The sequence below is a fragment of the Epinephelus fuscoguttatus genome, linkage group LG3 (assembly GCF_011397635.1).
Source record: "Epinephelus fuscoguttatus linkage group LG3, E.fuscoguttatus.final_Chr_v1".
Lineage (NCBI taxonomy): Eukaryota > Metazoa > Chordata > Actinopteri > Perciformes > Serranidae > Epinephelus > Epinephelus fuscoguttatus.
In genome coordinates this window covers 41219811-41231831 of record NC_064754.1, presented here as the reverse complement: position 1 = coordinate 41231831, position 12021 = coordinate 41219811, and positions in this window count along the sequence as shown.

Genomic DNA, 12021 nt, shown 5'->3' with positions numbered 1-12021 from the left:
AGCGTCTGCAGAAGCCACGGCGATGTCATAGCAACAGTCATCAGCCAATGAGGTGCCTCCAAAGCAGAGCTAAGTGAATATATAATGAGATTTGATCTTGCATCATTATTTTTAACATTTGGTAGTTTGTTAAAGAAACATCTTCTATTCCTATGGTAGTTTTAGTCACCTAAATGTCAACATCAACAACATAAATAAATAGATAAATAACCAAATGAATAATAAATGCACACTTTTATCAGCACTGAAATCCAGGCTTGGGTTTATAGTTTTTTCCTTAAAAACGTGGTCTTGTTTATTAGTTTTTACCTGTTTTAATTAGCTTTGCTGATTGTTTTTATTCCTATTTTGTGCAACATTTTATTACTTATCTTTTTTTATCATGTCTCTTGTTTTGATAAGTCTGTTTTTGCCATACTGCAAGCCATGTCTCCCATGGAACAATGAAAATGTACCTGAACTAATAGGAGAATAGGGCCCAAATCTTTTTTTATATCATGGGATGGTCTTCTGAACATTGTCAGTGAGATCGGTGAGATGCAAGCTGAAAGTTGAATCTCTGAACATGCCTTCATTCAGAGGACATTTTTTAAATGTCACAGTCGGAAAAACACAGGCATAAATAATAAAATGAAAGAATTCAATTTAGCTGCTTCAGTTTCAGGATCCTGGCACCTGTGCTCCCCCTACTACGAGAAGTCAAAGTGTCTGCTGTGAAAAAGGCCTAATATTTTACTTTCATAATCTTAAACAGAGACACTATCAGAAAATTGTGTAGAGCTGGCATGTACAGTAGATATCCTTCCACTAAAAATAGAAGGATTTAACAGACTGTGAAGTTGAAACAACAGAAGATGTTTTAAAGTCTCTCTGTATTTCCTTCCCTCTTTAGAAAAGTTATTTAACAACCTCATATAATGTGAGCCTTGAGGTATTATACTGTCTAAATAATCTCTGTGTGTGTAACCAGCTGTGTTTGCTGTGGACATATATATTATATTGTCTCAGAGCCCCTGACAGGGTTCTAAACAATAAACAACTGCAATAAACCGAAGGAGCAGATCGTTAATAACAATACAGACATTTATTAGATGTTTTATGGAGTCCAACTCAGCAAATAATAAAACTATGGAATTTTCTTTTTTTTTCCAAGCAACTTCAGCTCACTAAATATATGATCCCATCTGGTACGTTGGTGCAAATGTAGCTTGTAAACATCCTGCAGGCTGCAATGCTGCGATTTTAGATAAATAGTAAATCTGTAGAATCTTCCACTGGCAGTTTCTCATGGCCAGTGATGTATGTTATTTCTATTACATATTATAGTGCTATTTCTTGGTGAACATGTGAAGATAATCAGGACAGAAACACTGGACTCAGCTGACTTTTCTGTTGTTAATTAACCCCGTGCAGGACGAGCAATAGCAGCACAGTGACAAAGTGTCACCTGTTTGAGTCTGCTCGTTGTAGGGGACAGGAGCTGCTCACTGAACCTTATTTATTTAACCTTATCTAAATGGCATCTTTGTCTTTTATAAGACTGCAAAGGAGAGCATGTACAAAACACACTCCAGTACAAACTCTAAAATCTACACACCTATTAAATGATTTGTTCTTGTTGGTATAGCTTAATGATTTAAAATAAAGCACATCTGCTGCCTTTCTTGCTTTTCTAACCTCAAGAGCCTTGATGCGTCAATAAGCAGTCTGCTTTATGTATGTATTTTGTGTATCTATGAAATAATTATTTCCATCTTCACACACATATTACTTGTTCCAGGTACAGTCAAACACAACATTTTAATTCATACTTGTAGGTGTCCAGTGAAGCTGCAGTGATGGACACACAGTGTGGTGGTGAACTTGGTCAGCAGGATGACTTAGTTAAAGTAGAATTTAAAGATTCAAAACATACCAGAAAACCACAGAAATGCTGTATTACTGAGGTTCCTTTAAAGGGATACTTTGCCAATTTTCAGTCAGTTTGGATCATAACAATCTGGGTAGTATGTGTAAATGAACTATGTTAAATGTCCCCCTCATCTAAAATGTTTTCAGAAACAGATTTTTGCGTACTGTTTGGCTGTAATACAAGAGTTTGTGACCAGAAAGTGGGCGTCATTCTGTTTCCTGTATACAATTTCAAAAATATTTGCATCCCTCTACTACATAGACAGCTCAGTTTTATGAAAAGACCATCTTTCTAGGAGCTAAATACTTCTTTACATCTTTACGAAATCTATGCCAATAAATTATAATGCTTCTATTTGTTTCCCACTGTTTCTGGGTGACACAAATCTCATTATTTACACAGACTGATAATGTACCATGTCCATGTACTACATACTTTAAATTCCTTAAAAAAGATATACATATTATTAACTGGAAACCATGGTTCTCCCATCCTTTTTTTAGCACAACATTAATAATATGTACCAGTGGCACCATATAGGGTGGAAAAATTAGGACAATTCCAAGGGCCCCCGACTGACAGGGGCCTCAAAAATAGGTAAAAAATTAATATACATTTTTTTCTGGATATAGTAATAAAATTAACGATCTCTTTGTTTTCACTTGTTTTTGGCAGTAAAAGTTAAATATCCCCATTGACCAAAAAGTAAACATCCATATTGACTGACCAACCCCCTGTATCTGCATGAAATGGTTTAGTCCTGCCTTAGGGCACTGACGTGCCTATTAGCAGTCAGCAATTGCGCGAGAACACTACAGTCATCATCATGCTACCTAGTACTAAAAGAAAATCTGGTTTTCAAAAAAGGAATGAGAGAAAGGAGAGAGAGGAGAGGCAAAAGAAAGGGTGTCAGTATGTGACCCAGTTTTTCTCCAAGAAAGGTGGGTAGCCTATAATGTTAGTCTGTGAGTGGTAGAAATGAACCTGTTAGCTTAATGTGAAATAAGCTAGTTACAGACTAGCGTTAGCCTACATTTCACTCCTTTTTAACCTACATTTAATCAGTGTAGGTAAATGTTTAGCAAGATATTCATATTAAACCAGTTGTCCCTGCCCCTTTTATCAGACTCAACAACAGATGAGTCAGAAGCAGCAGCCCTGTCTCCCCATAACTTTACCCCTCCCCGACCCAATGAAGAAGGTGAGCAACACATGCCAGTTAGCATCATTGCAGGGAGTCTGTGGGAATTTCTCTCTCTTGCTCTTTTTTACCATTACAAAAAAGAAAACAAAATATTTTTAATGACAGAAATTCAAACAAATTATTTTTCCATATAATGATTATTATGAAACAAAAACAGCCCACAACTGTCTGTACTGGATGCTGGACAGTTGGAAACATTAAGTAGCCTAACTCAGCCTGTATTAAAGTTACAGGCAATATTAAAATAATCCAGTTAGATGCTTTCATTTAGATTGAATTTCCATTTCAGCTTTATTTTCTTGTTGGCATCTATGTGCAGCTAAGTTAAAAAATGTCTTCATTATTTTAAGGTGATAATCTTAATTTATTTTGATTGAAAAGTTAATGTATATTTAAGTTTTTTTTCAAAGTCTTTTATTGATGTTAAGATAATTTTCCATTTGGGGATTTTATAATAAAAATTACATTTAGACTGTAAAAGATGGCCTTTGGCACATTTTTTATGGCAGCTTGTAATCTTGCATCAAATAGTGAATTGTATACTGTGTGCAGACTGTTGCATGTACAACTCACTAGCAGTAAATATTATACTGGCAAGACAGTTGCAAGTCTTCAAAGTTAGAGTTATGTAAAGCTTTTAATGGGTCAGTTAGGCCCTAGAGATGTGGTGACAACAGCTGCGCAGGGGGGGCCCAATGTGACTTTTTTTCATGGGGCCCAAAATTCCTGGCGGCGCCCCTGCCTACAGACATCCCAAGATCATCAGCCAGGCTTAGAAGTATGCCAGGAGCCTGACAGAGCAGCACCAGGAGGTGCCCAGCCTTAAACTGCTTGGCCCACAGGAGGTGGTGATGGAGGTGGTTCCAAATGTCCTGCAGGGCTTCTGGTTGCTTCCTAGAAACACCTCCTTCAACATGGCCTCTCAGCAGCTCAGCAAAACGGCTGTTGGAGTCCCAAAAGCTGCTGTGGACTGTGTCTTCCCTGCTCTGTCCACTTGCTCATTCAGGTCACCAGAGACAATATGGTCCTGTGTATCCTGGAGAAAGTTAGACAGGGTTACACACAGGACGTCCTGGTGAAGAAGCCTAAATGCTTTGGAGCAAAAGTGCTAACACCATCGCTGATGTTGCCGCAGGAGAGATCTGTGCATTGTTTCAACCTCAGACTCTAACAGAAGTGTCTGTTGATATGGACACCAACAAGGACTACAGCCAGCCAGCAGACATGATGGATGGTACAGAGGCCGAAACCACTTCTGCTGGAAGTGTGAATGAGGAGTCTGCTCTGGAGGAGGACACTCAACCTGTCAGAGATCAAGACTCTGCTGTTATTACTCCTACACCAGCTCCTCTGATCGTCAGTGCTGGACCTCTTGGCAAAGTTTAGTGCGTAACGTTATGAGACAGTAGTATGTCTCGATTGTGTGCATACTGCATGCAACGGGGCAGCTGCAGTACATACTATAAGTAAAAAGAAAAAGTATGCGATTTGGACCGCACCCTAAGAGTGCCTCTAATATTTCAGTATGACACTCCGAGGACCACTGACCAAGCATCAGTATTTGAACACAGTTCTCTGAAATACAATGAATACTTAATTGTGGTCATATGTAAAGATATTAAACATTGTGCAAAATATTGTCAATCAGAGGCTTCAGTACAAAAGAATCTGTATCTGTGCTCTACTTGTTGACAGTCATCAGTTGTTTTTATAAGCCATGTTAGAGTCACATTATTGAAACAGTAGAGATCAAATGTTACATCTGCCTCCACATGCAGGGGCAACTGTAACAACACACTCAATACTTTTGTATACTTTCCAGTTTGAGGTCAAGTTTATGCTATTATGCTATGTATTTCAATACTTTAAAATTTAAAAAAAAATGAAAATAAAAATAAAAATGAGTGTTTCGTACAGTATCACTGTCAGTTGTGGTTGTTTTTGTAAAATGTTGGTATGTCGTTAAAAAAAAGGCATAAAAAAATAAAACAATTTTATATAAAAAAAGAAAAAAAAACATAGTTCAGTATGCCATGCCTAAAAATAACATTAAAAAATCACAATGTTCACTTCTCCTGTGCACCCCTAAATCATATGCTGGCTCCTTAAAATTGCACTCAGCCATCTAAACTCTGAAAAGTCCTGATCCAAGATTTTTCCTTCAAATTGCTGTAAAATGGTCAGTTTAGCTGTTAAGTTTCTAAAATGTAACCTGAGGGGGTTGCTGGTGATTTACAATGTTAAATAAGTATTACGGCCCTGCATCACAGCGCGGCTGGTCAGAGTTTCATTCCCAACAAACGGCAATAATATGTTGACGCTGAAAGTTGCGTTTCACGGTTTCACGCAGTCATCTCAGAAACCCGGTAAAACTTGATACCAACCCCTCAAGATTCCACTCTGGGTCAGAATCTGAACCATCTGGCGGAAGTCTCCATTAAAAGTAAAGCTACCGTCCTCCTACAGGCACCGGCCCGCATTCATGGCTCTCTGATCTCCTCCACAGTGTCACTTGTGGTGCGTAAAAGCGCAGTGCGCCTTTGTTGAACAGTGCTGAAAGAGGGAGGGAGTGCCCAGCGGAACCCAAAAAATAACTTCTTTTAATATATAAAGATTTTTGAAAAATTGCTATTTTCACTCATCATCCCATGTTTTCTAACAGTGTCTATACACCACATAACCAGCGTGATATGAGTTTAAGATGACAGCCTCGAGCTGACTAGAAAGCGTTTAATGAATAGGCTACACCTTAATTAATTCATCCGATGATACCTACATCCAGAAGAACCAAAGCCGCTTGAGTTAACCGATTCTCCGTAAGGCTGCTGATTGAAAAAAAAAACGGTCCACTTGAATGCAGAGAAGAGAGGAAAACAAAACACAAACACAAATAAAAAGTTATTGATGATAATCATAATTTGAATAATTAAAGCAAACGCAATTTATATCGCAATGCAGCCATGTCATGTAGGCCGGTTTAATAAATCGCCACACACTAACAGATGCTATTGTTCCTGCAGTAGAGGACAGGCCGGTGTGGACGCAATGACAGCTCTGAGGTCAGACGTGTTGTTATGGACCTGATGGTTCCATGGTTGCTATGTGGTCTCTAGGTGCATTATTTCACACATTTAATCATTTTAATCAGAACAAACTTTGCATCGGAGAGAGAAGCAGCATCTCAACTTGTACTCGATGATTTTTCTGAAAAACCAACCACAAACTGAGACCTTTTGCCTCTGGACCTCATCTAAAGACCTGCTGTCACTGACAAACGGACTTTTTAAGGTAGACGAAAGATTCTGACACTTTTTTACAGCCCATGTTGTTTTCTGTGTATTTTAGTGTAAATGAATCAAATTGGACTGACGTTTGACTGTTACCAAGTTTAAATAGGTAAATCCAAAGCTACTTTCTTTGGTTTACCAACTGTCTGTTTTATCTGTCCAACAAACAGCCCAGCATAAACATGCTAATAAAAATATAGCTCATATATTTTTAACTTCTTGGTGATATAAGCCATCAGTGCTGCCAGCAGTGACACAAGCACTGAAGCCTTATTATTTGAATATGCTCATGATTCAACCTTTTTCTCAATATTAAGGATGATTTTCATTTATAAGTATTTTACACAAGACATCATTTAAATATTATGTGATCATACTGTGAGAGCAACAGAGAGGTGTGTATAAAGGATAGTTTTCTCAAAAAACAAATGCTGATATGGTGCTGGCTTTTTCTCATTCAGCAAGAGAGCGTAAAATTGGCATGTTGTTGAATATCTGGTAAAGATGTCCCTCTGTAAAAGACAGCTATGTCTACTGTATGCATGGGCAGATTATGAGACAATGAGCCCCTGGGCACAGATATGCAAAAGGCCGCACTAGCTCCCCATATACAGGGTCAGGACACACAGAGTTTGTGCTGGTTTTGCTTCTTTTTTGTTGTTTGTGTCTCTCTGAGGCCATTTTGTGTGTCTTTGAGGTCATTTTATGCCGTTTTTGTTTTTTTTTTTATCTTTGTTGGCCGTTGTGTGTCCCTTAAGGTCATTCGTGTCTCTGTGAGGTCATCTTGTGTGTCTTTCTAAGTCATTTTGTGTCATTTTTAAGTGTTTTATGTCTTTGTTGGCTGTTGTGTGTCCCTTAAGGTCATTTGTGTCTCTTTGAGGTCATATTGTGTCTTTCTCTGAGGTCATCTTGTGTGTCTTTGAGGTCGTGTTGTGTTGTTTTGCATCCTTTTTGGCTGTTGTGTGTCCCCTAAAGGACATTTTGTGTGTCTTTGAGGTCATTTTGTGTCGTTTTGTGTTGTTTTATGTCTTTTTTGGCCGTTGTGTGTCTCTTAAGGACATTTGTGTCTCTTTGAGGTCATGTTGTGTCTTTCTAAGTCATGTTGCGTCTCTTTGAGGTCGTCTTGTGTGTCTTTCTAAGTCATTTTGTGTCATTTTTAAGTGTTTTATGTCTTTGTTGGCTGTTGTGTGTCCCTTAAAGGACATTTTGTGTCTCTTTGAGGTCATGTTGTGTCTTTTTAAATCATGTTGAGTCTTTCTGAGGTCATCTTGTGTGTCTGTGGGGTCATTTTCTGTTGTTTTTGGTTGTTTTATGTCTTTGTGGGCTGTTGTGTGCTCCTTAAAGGACATTTTGTGTCTCTTTGAGGTCATGTTGTGTCTGGCTGAGGTACTTTTCTCTTTAGGATCATTTTGTCATTTTTTTTACTATGCAATTTTGTCTTTTTTGAGGCCATTTTGTGTCTCTTTGAGGTCAATTTGTGTCATTGTAGTTATTTTTATGTCTTAGGGGAAATTTTGAATCAGCAGTGGTTTTGTGTCTCTCTGAGGTCATCTCTTTAAAGTAATTTTGTGTCTTTTTAAGGGTCAGTTGATGTAGTTTTAGTAATTTTGTGTCTATTTTTAGCTGATCAGAGTTTCATTCACAACAAACGGCAATAATATGTTGACGCTGAAAGTTGCGTTTCACGCATTCATCTCAGAAACCCGGTAAAACTGCGCATTGCGCGTCTGATGCCCATGCTTCAAGATTCCTGTCTGGGTCAGACTCTGGACCAGAGCCAGGTGGTGGCTCAGCTACTCCTCTGTTGCGATGTCGGTCGTGAGGTCCCTATTAAGAGTAAAGCCACCATCCTCCTCCAGGTACCGTCCCGCTTCTCCCCGGGGAGAGACGACAACAGACCAGTCACCAGGATCGTCTACTTGCAGTGGTGGCAGCAAAACGCTCACACACTGACGGTCCTCATGGCCCTCTGATCTCCTCCACAATGTCATTAGTCGTTCGTAAAAGCGCAGTGCGCCTCTACTGAACAGTACTGAAAGGGGGAGGCAGCGCCCAGCGGAATCCAAAACTAGCCTAATTATTTTATATTATGAAGATCTTTGAAAAATTGTTTTTTTCACTCAGTTGTATTTAGTCTATCCATTGGTACCATGTTTTCTAACAGTGTGTATACACCACATAGTACCTGGTGTGATATGAGCTTCAGACGATGACAGCCTCGAGCTGACTAGAAAGCGTTTAATGAATACACCTTAATTAATTCAAATGGTGATATCCACATCAAGAAGAACCAAAGCCGGCTGAGTAAACCGATTCTCAGTAAGGCTGCTGATTGAAAAAAAAACCTAGCACGTGAATGCAGAGAGGAGAGGAAAACAAAACACACACAAAATAGATAGGCTAAATCAAATTTAAAGCAGATACAATTGATATCGCAATGCAGCCATATCATGTAGGCCGGTTTAATAAATCGCCACACACTAACAGATGCTATTGTTCCTGCAGTAGAGGACAGGCCGGTGTGGACGTAATGACAGCTCTGAGGTCAGACGTGTTGTTATGGACCTGATGGTTCCATGGTTGCTATGTGGTCTCTAGGTGCATTATTTCACACATTTAATCATTTTAATCAGAACAAACTTTGCATCAGAGAAAGAAGCAGCATCTCAACTTGTACTCGATGATTTTTCTGAAAAACCAACCACAAACTGAGACCTTTTGCCTCTGGACCTCATCTAAAGACCTGCTGTCACTGACAAACGGACTCTTTCAAGGTAGACGAAAGATTCTGACACTTTTTTACAGCCCATGTTGTTTTCTGTGTATTTTAGTGTAAATGAATCAAATTGGACTGACGTTTGACTGTTACCAAGTTTAAATAGGTAAATCCAAAGCTACTTTCTTTGGTTTACCAACTGTCTGTTTTATCTGTCCAACAAACAGCCCAGCATAAACATGCTAATAAAAATATAGCTCACACATTTTTAACTTCTTGGTGATATAAGCCATCAGTGCTTCCAGCAGTGACACAAGCACTGGAGCCTTATTATTTGAATATGCTCATGATTCAACCTTTTTCTCAATATTAAGGATGATTTTCATTTTTGAGTATTTTACACAAAACGTGTTTTAAATATTATGTGATCATACTGTGAGAGCAACAGAGAGGTGTGTATAAAGGATAGTTTTCTCAAAAAACAAATACTGATATGGTGCTGGCTTTTTCTCATTCAGCAAGAGAGCGTAAAATTGGCATGTTGTTGAATATCTGGTAAAGATGTCCCTCTGTAAAAGACAGCTATGTCTACTGTATGCATGGGCAGATTATGAGACAATGAGCCCCTGGGCACAGATATGCAAAAGGCTGCACTAGCTCCCCATATACAGGGTCAGGACACACAGAGTTTGTGCTGGTTTTGCTTCTTTTTTGTTGTTTGTGTCTCTCTGAGGCCATTTTGTGTGTCTTTGAGGTCATTTTGTGCCCCTTTGTGTTGTTTTATGTCTTTGTTGGCCGTTGTGTGTCCCTTAAGTACATTTGTGTCTCTTTGAGGTCATATTGTGTCTTTCTAAGTCATGTTGCGTCTCTGTGAGGTCATCTTGTGTGTCTTTGAGATAGTTTTGTGTTGTTTTGCATCCTTTTTGGCTGTTGTGTGTCCCTGCAGGGACATTTTGTCTCTCTTTGAGCTAATGTTGTGTCTTTTTAAGTCATGTTGTGTCTCTCTGAGGTCATTTTGTGTGTCTTTGAGGTCATTTTATGTCGTTTTTGTTTTTTTATGTCTTTGTTGGCCGTTGTGTGTCCCTTAAGGTCATTTGTGTCTCTTTGAGGTCATGTTGTGTCTTTCTAAGTCATGCTGCGTCTCTCTGAGGTCATCTTGTGTGTCTTTGAGGTCGTTTTGTGTTGTTTTGCGTCCTTTTTGGCTGTTCTATGTCCCCTAAGGGACATTTTGCCTCTCTTTGAGGTCATCTTGTGTGTCTTTGAGGTCATTTTGTGTAGTTTTTGTTTTTTATGTCTTTGTTGGCCGTTGTGTGTCCCTTAATTATTTTTGTGTCTCTTTGAGGTCATGTTGTGTCTTTCTGAGGTCATCTTGTGTGTCTTTGAGGTCATGTCGTGTCTTGTTAAGTCATGTTGCGTCTCTTTGAGGTCGTCTTGTGTGGCTTTGAGGTCATGTCGTGTCTTTCTAAGTCATGTTGTGTCTCTTTGAGGTCATCTTGTGTGTCTTTGAGATAGTTTTGTATTGTTTTGCATCCTTTTTGGCTGTTGTGTGTCCCTTAAGGTCATTTGTGTCTCGTTGAGGTCTTGTTGTGTCTTTTTAAATCATGTTGAGTCTCTCTGAGGTCAACTTGTGTGTCTTTGAGGTCTTTTGTGTTGTTTTGGAACTTTTTTGACCATTGTGTGTCCCTTAAAGGACATTTTCTGTCTCTCTGAGATCATCTTATGTGTCTTTGAGGTCATGTCGTGTTGTTTTTGGTTGTTTTATGTCTTTGTTGGCCAATGTGTGTCCCTTAAGGTCATTTGTGTCTCTTTGAGGTCATATTGTGTCTTTTAAAGTCATGCTGTGTCTTTTAAAGTCATGTTACGTCTCTCTGAGGTCATCTCATGTGTCTTTGAGGTCGTTTTGTATTGTTTTGCATCTTGTTTTGGGCCGTTGTGTGTCCCTTAAAGGACATTTTCTGTCTCTTTGAGGTCATGTTGTATCTTTTTAAGTCATGATTTGATTTGATGTGACATTTGCATCTCTCTGAGATCATCTTGTGTCTCTTTGAGGTCATGTTGTTCCTTTTTAAGTCATGTTGTGTCTGGCCTAGGTACCTTTCTCTTTAGGATAATTTTGTGATTTTTTTTCCTCCATCTTGTGTGTCATTGAGGTCATATTGTGTCTTTCTAAGTCATGTTGCGTCTCTCTGAGGTCATCTTGTGTGCCTTTGAGGTCGTTTTGTGTTGTTACGCATCTTTTTTGGCCTTTGTGTGTCCCTTAAGGGACATTTTGTGTCTCTCTGAGGTCATCTTGTGTGTCTTTGAGGTCATATCTTGTTTTTTTGAGTCATGTTGTGTCTTGCTGAGGTACTTTTCTGTTTGAGATCATTCTGTGATATTTTTTGCTATTTTGTCTATTTTGAGGCCATTTTGTGGCTCCTTGGAGTCAATTTACATCATTTTAATTATTTTCTGTCTCCACGAGGTCATTTTTGTCTCTTTAAGATCATTTTTTGTCTCTCTGACATTTAAAGTAAGTTTGTGTCTTTTAAGGGTCATTTGATGTTGCTTTAGTCATTTTATCTCTTTCAGGTAATATTTTGTCTTTCTGAGGTCATTTAGTGTCTCTCTATGGAATTTTTTTGTCTTTTTAAGTCATTTTGTGTCACTCTTAGGTACTCTTTAAGTTGATATTTCAGCTTTTTTAAGGTTATTTTGTCTGTTTTAGGTTTTTTTCTGTCTCTTTGAAGTCAATTCATGTCATTTTAATCTTTTTGTGTCTCTTTGGGGTAATTTCATTTATTATCTCTCTGAGGTAATTTTGTGTCTCTTTAAGGCAATAGTGTGTCTCTCTGAGGTATTTTTTTTGTCTCTTTGAGGTCAATTTGTGTTTTTTGTGTCTGTTTGTAGTGGTGTATTTTGT